Source organism: Montipora foliosa, chromosome 14, assembly GCF_036669935.1.
Source record: "Montipora foliosa isolate CH-2021 chromosome 14, ASM3666993v2, whole genome shotgun sequence".
Taxonomy (NCBI): Eukaryota; Metazoa; Cnidaria; class Anthozoa; order Scleractinia; family Acroporidae; genus Montipora; species Montipora foliosa.
Window position 1 is genome coordinate 7,316,017 of NC_090882.1, and position 12,326 is coordinate 7,328,342.

General features: G+C 40.7%; 1 protein-coding gene across 4 annotated transcripts in view; it reads right to left on the reverse strand.

The window, feature by feature from the left end:
* Positions 1 to 9,266, reverse strand: part of LOC137984619 (kalirin-like) — a 167,132-nt gene extending 157,866 nt beyond the window's left edge. Inside the window, exon 1 of one of the 4 annotated variants that reach the window (XM_068831802.1) lies at positions 8,963 to 9,266. The gene's annotated coding sequence lies outside the window, so the exon portion shown is untranslated. Of the gene's footprint in view, positions 1 to 879; positions 1,053 to 8,962 lie in introns of those variants that run through there. The other 3 variants (XM_068831807.1, XM_068831798.1, XM_068831801.1) reach the window with 3 other exon arrangements.
* Between the last annotated feature and the right edge of the window lie 3,060 nt (positions 9,267 to 12,326).

The window sequence follows — 12,326 nt, forward strand, 5'->3', positions numbered from 1 at the left end:
AATATTGCGTGACATTCCACAGAAATGGATAGAAAGAAAACCACCGTCCACTAGATGGGATGTTACGTTTATCCAACACAGGCTTACGTTGCGGGAATTAGACTAAAGAGCCACGTTTAGCTAGGAAAAATGTAGCTGTAGCTAACTTTCACTGAGATTCTTACTGATCTCTTACCAACACGTCTTGGCGCACGCAAGCTCTTTCTTTATAATTTGCTTACTTGCCTCGCCATTTCATCTTACGCGCGAGGTTAAGAATTTTCTACAGCTGCAAAAAGGGTGATTCGCTGCGCAGTAAAAAGAAGTATTTGATAAGACAAACTTGCAATCTTTCCCTCCTTTTCGTCGCTAAAAACAATGAACTTTCAAGAGGGAGATTTGTTGACAAAAGATGACCTTTAAACAAGCGACAACGTATCAGGCGCTCCAAAACGATTTAAAGCCGGTCTTTTCAATGCAGTTCTGTTTGTGTTTTCGAGATCAAATTGAAACGAATTTCCGCGAAAATTGTCCTTGTTCACTGCTGGAGTAGAAACTGTGAATGGTTTAATATAAACGAAAAGTCGCAAGTGTTGATTTTCATGAAATTATCACATCAACTCGATGACCTTCGTCTGACGGTCTGATGACCAAACGAAACCTGCGACAAAGCTCTAGACAGGCGAATTACCGAAATGAATTCAAGAAGAACCTCTGAAGTAATTTTTTTCACGAAATCGTACTAACAAACTTTGTAAACATTGCAAAAATATGGCCAGAAAGTAAACCAAGAAACAGTGTTGATATTTAACTTCTTTTAAAAATCAGAAAAATCACGTAGGACAAATACAGAGTCTGACATGCCAAGGTTACCAATCACTTCAACATTTATAAACTCACCGTTCGATTGCGATGCAGTAAGTCAGCAATATAGTTCTATTCTCGTGTCTTGCAAAGATTTTTGAAGAACAAGAAATGTGCTGTATCGCAAAAGCAAAGCTCTTGCGGTTCGGAATTTTAATTTGTCCGCAGCATTTGCCAGGGCGGGCCTCTGTCAATATAAACATCACACTGTAGGATTCAGGCAATTTGAAAAGCCGCTTAAAGGGGGATTCAAAAGAGATAAGGGTGTGTTTTGCACGTGCTTTTGAAATCATAATCTCTCTCTTCTCTGCCATTTTATCCGACAGCGAGTTGTGTGAATCGTGAAATTTAAAGTCATGGTAAAAATTGTGTTAGGGATTACCTTTACCGTCTGCGGTGTATAGAGAACGAAAAAAAATGCAACCAAGCTGCGCGTAGGTTACCTACTAATTGCATGTGGAAACTAAAAATCAAATTAAATAAAAGCTGATTTGAAATGATCGCGTAAACGAGGTCGAGGTCTTTGGTTTTTCATATTTTTAATCAGTGTTTTAATCACTAAAAAATCATGTTTGTCCTTTAAAAGGATTTTAAAAATACGTTTTTGTGTCTGTCGTGTCTCTCCGAAGAATCTTTCGACAAGATAGAAAGCCATAATATACAGAGCATCAATTAGAATACGATTTGTTTGTCAACGGACGAAATCATTTATCTAGGTCCTGAATGGACATCATTGGATGAACGACCCAGTCGTTCTAGTAGCTCAATGGGTTGAGAGGTGTTAGGTTCAATTCCTGCCTGACACTCTGGTTTTTACAGTCGTCCTTTTTCCCGTTGCCTAGCAACTTGTTCTCTGTCCTTCCCACGGGCGCATAAATCACCTTCCCATCATATCATGTAAAAGCATTAATTAATTAGCCATCATTTAAGGTCAAATTTTTCCATTACTTAAAACTCTCTAACACCTTATCCAATCGGATGCTTGTGCAGAGACGTTTCCTGATTAATAGAAAAGTATCATTCTCCTTTTCTTGTTCGTAAATGAAAATGTTTATGTTGACAAATGAGAATTTAAAAAAAACATAAAATAAGCCACGACAAGAGATCATGCATGATCTCTTGGCCACGAGTCACGTGTGGGATTTTGCAAAAATCATTAATCCTTTCCTGCTTGCAGGACTATCGGATATAATGCTTAATTCGGTTTGTTTCCTTTGGCTCCAAATCTCAGCGTCAGTGTCCAACCGCGTTACCTTTTTTAGAGAACCATTATTAACTGAAAGTCAGGAAATCTATACGGCATATCTGTGACTAGAAGAGCTTTGTTGACCAATAACCAATTCTTATACAGGGCTTTGATTTACTCTGATCTGTGCCAGGATAAACCACTCTATTCTTGAAGATTACTTAATTATTCCTACTTTGACTTTGATCAGCTAAATAGCTGGCATCGTTGCAGTAGTTCTAGAAAGAGAACGTCCTAGACGTTCTTGTTGAAGTACTACAGAGATAAATGCGACAAATTAACACTTGTCACAGATAAGCCTTTGATATTTGCTACCACGTTTTGCATTCCCGGCAGTGGAGATTTTATAAACCTCTGGGTCACGGAAATTGAGGGCAAATGTTATCGCATTGTAAGTTATGGTCCTTGTTAGCGCTTATTTTCCAGCCCATTTTAACGTTCGAATGGCTTGATTCGGCTCTGTTGTTTTTGCGATGTCTAGAACAACGGAGAAGAATATCTTAAAAGCAGAAAAACCTTATTACCTATTCTCTTTTCTAAAAATGAAGGCTACTAAATCACCTACTCATAAATTAGTACATTTTATGTCCTAGCCTAAAGTGTTACGCAAAACAGTAGCGGAAGTACCAAAAATAGCGGCGCCAGGGAAATCTTAAAAAGGGACAACCGATTTTTTTTTCAAAAGCTGATGATGTGTTTTCCATTTTTTTTTCAACAGATGGGGACGCTGAGTCATGAAAGTCTGCGAACGTTTCGACTGAAGAATTCCTCTCCCACCGGCAGTGATCTATTTGCTCCGGCTGATCTCAAGTCGTTCTCGTGTTTTTAGTGAGAAGTGTAACTGCATATCGAATGCCTCCGCATGCAATGGTTTAAAAAAACCGTTTGACTTCTATCTTTGATTTCAAAGCAAGAGAATCAATATGAAGTAAGAGGGCGAAGCCGATAAAGTTATTTGCATCTATTTTTAGTCCTATGCTGGAGGGTCCATGACTAGAAGCGAACGACTTTCATACTGAGGGCCTGTTCATATGTAGTTGGGGGACCCCGCGGGTAGGTGAGGTACCCCTCCTACCCGTAGTCAAAAAAGCGAGCCTTCACATGCAATATTTATAGCCCCGGGGCGCTGGGGTGAGGTTTCCAAGTGCTTTGGCGGAATGTTCAAACTAAAGATAATTGCGGGGTACCCCACCTTCAGCATTCACATGGAGACTGAAAAGTCACCCCAGGTAAGCGGATTACCCGACCCGGCTGACCGCGCAAAGGGCCTCAGTGGGGCACCCCACTTCTCATGTGAATGCGATCAAGAAAAAAGAGATATTGTATGGAGAGATTGGTTACCCCACCAATGCGGGGTACCTCACCCTCCCGGGATCCCCTACCTCCATGAGAACAGGCTCTTAACCACGGCATTTTTACAGACCGATCTATTTTTAGACTACCTTTCCCGTAAAAAAGAAACAAAGCCAGCTCCGGTTCGGTGACACTATGACAACAAGTTAGTTTCTTGTAATTGGTCATCGGGCTCCCGCGGGAGTCCCATTCGCGGGAAAGACGTTTCTAAAAATAACTAAAACGAAACGCCCGATCACGACGTAAATTCGGAGGAATGATGCCTACCGATGGGTTCCTGTTCTGTGTCATGCTGCGTGGTTCGAGGACGACACCTTATTGATATCCACCTTGCTGTCATGGGAACAACAGATCAAAAACAACCTCCACAACATCGGCGAAATTTGAAAATAAATCTCTAATAATTTTCAAAGGGCACAGGGAGTCGTTGTCTTACCAAACATTCTTTGTTTCAAAGTAATTCAAATAGGACTTAACGCATTACAACATGGTTGACCTTCCTTGTCAATAGATAACAATTAACAACTCACGTGTCACATTGTCCACCAATTAGAGGTATGCAAGCAACACTCTTTGTGATTTGCTCGAACACATTTTTCCCGCGCCGAGGCCGAGTTGGCGCTGTCTGCAAGTACTTGGATTTAATTGGCTTGCTTGATTTCCTTAGTCTGTCATGATTGGCTAAAGTGATTGAATGAGGTTTTCGTTTTTGTTTTCACAAAAGCGTTGAAAGAAAATTGCCTGCAGAAAACCGGTTTCCACTACAAGTTATGCAGAATGGAAAGCCAAGTAGTAATTTCCTTGTCTCACATACAAATTTTTATTCAGCAAACCGACCAGGTGCCTGAGTTTTCACGCGATGTGATGTTCATCAATTATGAAAAGTTACTGTACAAGACAAGTTGATAGTGCTTTCCTTCTTTCTGGGTTCTGATTGGTTAACGTGGAAGTGATTCAATATCAAGATACTTTTCATCTCCGAGCAGCCGCAGACAACCTCGTTCCCAGGACCTTTTCCCTGGCTTTGGGGTGGGGAGGGAAAAGGGTTAGCCCCACCCCCAAGCCAGAGAAAAGGTCCTGGGAACGAGGTTGAGCCGCAGACTGAAACAAAGTAGCTTGGATATAAACACGCAACTCGAAGATGATTGACTGGCAACGCAGTGCAAAACCAAGGTGAAGGGCAATCGCACGTTCATTTTTGCGAGTCAAGTTCAAGCCTAGATTTTTTCAATCTTTGATCACAACACTTCTTGAGTTGTCTTATTATTCGTCCCTGTGGGACGATAAAGAGCCCACACACGATTCGAGAAGAGTAGGGGATGAAGTCCCCGATGTTGCAGCTCTCCTGTTCTCTCCAGCACTGATGTCTCTAAAAAGGCTTAGAGGCCACCTAAGCAGAAACAGCCATAAGTCAAAAAGGGACTTTGCCGAGTGCTGGAAAGTGTAGATGTAGATTTCGATTTCGGCTTGTGACATTTACCTCAGTAGAGGACAATAATTGTCAACTATCCTTCGAAAATCGTCTTAACGAGGTAACATAAGACAGTACCCTACATTCGTGAAACGGGAGACAACTTTACGTTTCCGTGCATTTTTGCGGCTTTAATTCAGAATTATTATTAGCTTTCTTTGGGATGAGCTGAAAAGTCTGTCGATAACAGTTAAGTTTGTATTAATCACATTGTATGTGTAAAGACCTATAAAGTTTATTTTAAGGTGAGCATACACGAGGGATCATGTGACAGGGGCATGGTGCAGCGACATATTGCAGTGACAAAAAGGTGTGTACAGTAGTAAACACTGAGGCGACATGCAAGATGAACAAGCTGAACTTCATGGGACACGTCGAAGGGACAAAATCACCCCCAAATTGGTGTTGCACAATTATAAAAGTATCAGTTTACACAAGTGGACATGCATCACTGTTTTTGCCATTAAATGTGGAATGGTACAGAACTTAAGTATAATTAATTTATGGAAAACTGACGAAGAAAAGCAGAATCCGACATGTGAAAAGTACATTTTGTCGATGGGATGTGATTAATAGCAATTCTCACGAGGGTCTGGCCTTGGCAGTAAGGATGACTAGCTCGAATTGGCTGCTGAAAGTTCTAACTTAAAAGTGCGCTTAAGGCTGTATTAGTTGGCCGGAAAGCAGCGAGTATAATTATCGGGCAGTCAAACCCAGTTCAGCAGGGGTAGCCTGCGTAACTGAATACAATACAATTCAATACAATACAATACAATACATACTTAATTACCGCTCCCCATAGGGGCTTTTCAATGAAACACAACAACAACAACAACTATTAAGAATCCCAACTGGCAGGAGGCAAACCAGTTGGCTATTTACAAGTGCAGCTGTGAAGTTGAACCAGGGACTACCAGGAACAAATTCAACGAGTGGTCAGAGCGGGTCTTGAACCTGGGATCTCCGGATCTCAAGGCAAGCTCCCTAACCACTGGGCCACACTACCTCTTTAAAGCTGAACTGATCAAAACGATCACTTCCTCAAAAGAAGGGTTATCCTTCATTGTCAGTTTGCTCTAGAAGAAGTATAATCCTCCATTTAGATAACTCTGTCCCAGGACTTGTGGTAGCAAATAAAAAGCAAAAAAGTAAAAGCAGCCCCTGGACAGGATTTGAACCCGGAGCACCCACTTTGATGAAACTGTTTTTATTTACTTAACTACTAAAGATCAACTGACTGTTAAATGTGCCGATTATTCACCAAAAAAAAAAAAAAAAAAAAACCAACTGCTGAATAATGGTTAAGTCTGAAGCTTGATTTTAAAATGGTTAGCTTTATCTTGACGTTTGGTAACCGACATTTTTCACTGTGTAAGCTTGCTTCTTAGCGGGTGTTAATACACGTTTACAGGGGCACTTTTGGAAGAAAAAAATTATTGACATTAATAAAAAAAGTGATATCCTCGCAGTTAGTGATGTGGTAGTCTAGCGGTTAAAGCGAAGGGGTTATTAATCACACGTTCTCAGGTTCGAGTCCTGCGAGTCTAGACATTAGCATTCGGCTTTTAAAAGAAATATGTTCATTTTCCATGATCCCTATCAAGCTTTCAGCGTACAAAATGCTTCACTTGGAAGAAACTGACGATTCAGAATAATCCTTCAATTGATCGAGGGAGCTCGAGAGACTTGGTTGAAAGTGATTGTTGCTAGTGAGTGGCGAAACCGCGCGGAGAATGGGGAGGAACGTTGTGATTTTACAATGCCCCTCTTCAAACCCCCACTTCGCCGTTCGCTCGTTATTTGGCTTTCTTATTTCGCCATTTACGCAGCCAGCAGGTGTTGATTTCGTTTCTTTTCAACCGTTTCGTGCAAGCTGACACAGAGAAAGACACTATTTCTGCCTTGAACGATTCGGACACTAGCAAAAAGACCGTGCTTTGAATCTCACAAGTCCCACGACTTTTTGGTCAGCACATACGGTCTGAGTCCAGTATCCGCGGTGGAACGTGAAATGTGGACACGAAAAGGAAACAAATCGGCGAGCGTTGAACGGATTTTTTTTTGCGGTTGCATGCGGCTAAGCGCCAAGGCTTGTTTCGAACCACAAAGTCCTCGGCAGCGTGTATTTAGAACGACAGGTCTTGATTCTGTGACGAACTACTCTAATTAAAGGAGCTAGGTCACGCTATTTTAGGTAATTTTGTTTAATTTTGTTAATTATGAGCTCTAAACGTCAAATTGCAGAGCAAGAGTCTTTGATTTGCAAAATCACGGCAACATAACAACTGAGAATGATTTTCAAGTTTTGTAAATGACATTTTGATATAGACTGATATAAATTTGAAAAAAGGTGGGCCGACGTTTTTCAAATTTACCCAAATTCAATCCATTTCAATCCTCTCCAGTTTTGTCCACCCATGTCCCTCCTTGGCTCCCCTGTGTTTTGTTAGAGATCTTCTATAGTTTTGAACAGTTATTTTGATATTTTAGTTAATTCTATGACCATTCGATCAGTGCTGAAAATGCCTAAAATAGCGTGACCTAGCCCCTTTAATTCAATTAATTCATTGTCTCTTTTTTGAGTTTACGCCTCCGAGAACTAGACTTTGGGAAACTACAACTCTGATTCACTTGCCGATGTGCTCTGTTGGATGTTTATCCGAGTTTAGCGTTTTACAGCCGTTCGCCTTCGATCGTCTGTTTTTCTTTGCGGGATGATCCGGGATTTAAACGGGATAATTTGTGTCCGGTTTATTTCAGGCAGTTATTTGTACTAAAATCGCATGAACTTAAAGCTTGCCATTCAGTGGGCTTTCCAATTTTATCCGATTTGAAGTAGTTTTTTAGTCATCTGGATGAAAGCAAGAAATGAAAATCTTTTTTTAGCCATTACAGCCAGAGTGTATTTGAAACACAAGAAGTTTCAATTTTACCCGGCCGCAAGAATCGACTTGGCTTTCTTAATCAAATACGCTCAAATTCTCCCGGAAGGCTTTTCAGACACCTTTTGTTGTGGGCGAATGAAAAAACCCATAACATTGGTGGCTAATTTCCATTTTCTCGGCTTAATCTGTAAGCCCTGTAAGAACTCGTCGGTGGGGGACATACGTAAAATCCATGTTAAGGCCGAGATAAAAATCTTAACGAAAGATCCAAGCGGGAAATTGAAGGGCTGATTGTCTATGTCCTCTTTAAAAGCTGCAACTTGTTTTTTCTGTCTTCTTCTTTTCGAAAACTAATCTGTATAAACCCGTGAGTGGTAGTTTTTTAATTAGCTCCCTGGCGGTACGTAACAAATAACAAGTCCCTCACTAAGCTTTTGAAGGCGGAGATAAGCTCAAAAGTTTGAGATACAAATCTAAATGAATTACTCTAAATGGTTTGCTTTCATCTTATCCTATTTAAAGTGAAGAACATAGTATAGACAAAAATTCCTCAACGTATCTCAATGCTGTATTTTCTTGAAGATTTTTTGAACTCGTTCTCTTCTGGGTGGAATTTGGACGAAACACTTATCCTTGTTCACTGTCCCATTTACAATTGTAAACCAGACATTCTAGATCAAGCATTCGAAACATACTTTAGTGTATTTTAGATAAAACACACACAGACCAAACATTTGATCGGATCTGAACTGCCTGAAATCATTTGTACATTAGTTTGGAAGTCAAATGTCACAACACGTCAACAAAATAAGGCACTAGTGGATATTTTTGGCTCGCTGCAAACATGTTCTTCGGTTCATAGAATATGCTACACTTCATGGTATCTTGTCTCTCTGAAAACGTCAACCAACCGTCGAGAATTAAAATAATTTGTCCATATATCCGGAGAATAGATAAATCCGAATGAACGACCGAATTCGAGAACACGTGTGCATATTATTAGAATTTCAAAATATTATTTTATTTAATAGCGCTTTTTCAAAATTTAAGTACTGTTGGATTTCAAAAACTTATACAGTTACGTGTAATCAATTAAGGGAAATACATGAATAAGGATACCTGTTATAACTATTTTGCTTGAGGAATAAATTTAAAACGACTTACCACTACAAAGATTTTTTTCTGACGTTGAAGGCAAAGCGTTCTTTATCGAAAATACCACAAATTCCCTCTCACAAATATCGACGTAAAGTTGTTGTTTAACAGCAAGACGAATGTTTTTTGACTCACGGGAAATTATACTCGAACGAAAGGCCAGTCCACTTGGGGTGTCAATTGTATGGTTGACACATGTAGATGTGCCATTGAACTTCAAAAGCGACTTATTGTTCGCATGCAGTGATGCGACCAAAATAAACTTAAGCCACACCGCGTTTGTCTTCTGCTTTCATAAATCTTTCGGCCTGTCATTTATTTGTCCAAGACCATAGCAACATAAACAGATGAGAAACATTAGATGGGATTTATAATATATGAATGCGACATTTTTGGAGGAGATTTCAGAAGCTCGACTTCTGAGGTTTAAGCAGCTTAATTAAAGAAAACTTGTTTAAAATGTGTAAACGCCTAAAAATCCGAATGGATTTATTAGCCCACTTGTTTGCATTTGTATGAGGCTAGACAAAAGGGACAACTGCTTTGGCTAATTCACTGCTCAATACAAATTCAATTTCGTTTATCATCAACAGGACGGAAGTTCCACTTCAACCGGAAATGAATTACGTCATCAAGGGTGCTATTGTTACCACCGGAAGTAAATTATGTCTTTGTCTGAAAAGTTTAATGCTCTCAAATTGTGGGAATATTGTTGCTTGGATTTTATACAAAAGGCGAAATGACCTCTTGCGGCGGAAACCATTTACCACTCCCTGTGTTCAAGCTTTTACGCGGTCTCATTCTTCACTGAAATATAAATCTTAAACGTTTGTTGTGGAAATTTCCAGAGGTATCACGTTACGTTATCCTACATATTCGTTGATGGGACTAAGATTAAAGGAAAGGAAAGGAGAGGAAATTTATTTCAGTGTCTTTTCTTAGCCTGGGACACTGTAAACTGAAGTCAACAAATTAACGCAAATCAAATCAAATGTTGGTTTTAGGAGAGGGGAAAACCACAGTACCCGGAGAAAAACCTTTCGGAGCAGAGTAGAGAACCAACAAACTCAACCCATATATGATGCCGAGTCTGGGATTCAAACCCAGGCCACATTGGTGGGAAGCAAGTGCTCTCACCATTGCGCCAGCCCTGCATCCGAACCTGGGCCTGGTTGTTCAAAAGCCGTTTAACACTAACACCAGATTAAAAAGTTAACCATGGAGTTTATTTCTTTACTCCTAAATGTTGTTCAACGCCGATATGCGGCAACAATTTTTACATCTGAGGGACTCAATCTTAAAAAACCAAAAATAAGGAAAAGAAACTTTCACCCAAAAGTTGAAAAAATGAAACCAAAGTTTACGCTAATCCTGGATTAAGTTAATCAGCTTTCCAACAACCGGTCCCTGATTCTGATTATAGTTATAGCAAAAATACTATCTATACATTAACAAGCAATTTTGTTTCGGCGAATTTGTAGCTTTGGTCCGCAACAATTACATTTGAATAAAAAAAAAATGATTGTTTTTTTATTTCTCATGGCATTACATTGTGAGTGTTTAGGTGTTGCGATCATGTTTTTCTTGCTTTGTTTGTTTGTTTGTTATCGTTAACATCGTTACCATCACTAATACTGTAATGATTTGTCGTCCTGTTGTTTTTGTACATAATGGCATTGCTAGTAATCACTTTGAAAGTAGTGTAAAAAATAAAAACAAAACAAATTTAAGGAGGTTTAGACCAGTTTCAACACTTTCAACAAACTGTACTAAGCAATGAAACGATCCTCGCAATTTTCTTGACAATTTAAGCAATTGTCTCTTACAAAAAAAAAGAGGTAAAGTCACTTCTTACGAGCCAGAAGGCCTATCAGGCCGGCACTTATCTCCGGATTCCGGGTGCATGAAGCGACTAGGAGTATTTATACTCCCCCCTGGATGGGATGCTAGTCCATCGCAGGGTTACCCCCAGCACTACACCGGTACCCATTTATACACCATTTATACACCTGCCCAAGAACACAACACAATGTCCCCGGCCAGGACCCGAACCCGGACCCGGACCCGAAACCGGACCCGAACCCGGACCACTCGATCTGGAGTCGAGCGCACTAACCATGAGGCCACCGCGCCTGTCTTTTACAGACACCTGGGAAATCCAGGTGGCATCAACAGAATTTGAACCCGTGACCTCTGCGATGACGGTGCAATAGGCCTTTTTCGATAGATTCAAATTCAGCTTGATAGTGAGGCAGTGAGGACAAAGACAAAGGAAAGTGGATGACATGCAAATATTTTTCACATTCGTTCCAACGCGTTTCTATTGTTTTTGTCCTCGCTGCCTCACTATCAAGCTGAATATTTGACATTTTGAAAGTGCCCTTGGACGTGAGGAGCCTGGAACAACAAAACTGAAACAAGGGTGCAATAGCTGAAACAACCCAAACCTTTACAAAAATGATAACCTTCGGCCTTAGGGGTGTGGGGTAGGTGGTGGAAGTAGGGGGTGAGGAGTAAGGGGTGAGGGTTGAACCCCGAACCCTAAGCATAGCTGAAACAACCCAAACCTTTGCAAAAATGCTTACCTTAGGCCTAAACAATGTGCTTTAGATAATGTTTAGGCCTAAGGTTAGCATTTTTGCATGGGTTTGGGTTGTTTCAGTTTTGTTGTTCCAGGCTTCTCTCGTCCAAGGGCACTTTGAGACATGGAAACAAGTCGTCACCCAAAAGACCTCTTTCATAACGGCGGCCAAATAAAATATTCTTCTGTTTTAATGCTAATAAGCCTTTCTAGCCTCGCTACGAAGAGCAAGTTTTAAAAGAACATTTGTTTCAAAATGAGGGCAGTAGGGCTAATTAATATAAATACAAAAAAAAAATGTAAAGGAGGTCGCCATTTGTGAAAGTGATCTATGCTCTACCAACTCAGGCCCTGTTTACAAGCAGGTAGGGTAACCCTACTACTAGGGTTACCCTAGCGGGAGGGTCAAAGATAGCCCGGGTTTACAAGCAAAATTTCCCAGGTAGGGTTACCCTCTTGCTAGCGTAACCCTTGCACTCAGATAGGGTTACCCTACCTGCTTATAAACAGGGCCTCATTTGGAAACAATTCACTTTGCTGGGCTCATGCGTTTCCGTGTGTGGCTTCATAGCTCATAGCTCAGTTGGTAGAGCATGCATTGCAGCGGCATCGCATAGGCATCCTGTTGAAGCCATCTGAATTTTGCAATTGACTAGAAGAGACTAGACTGCAAAACAGTCGTTTTCTTCCATTTTAAGAAGGCGCGAAGCACCGTAAGCGTGATCCTCGCGTGTGAAGCGCGCGAGCGTCACACGCCCGTAGGGCATCTCTCCCCATTCTCCCTCGCCGTTT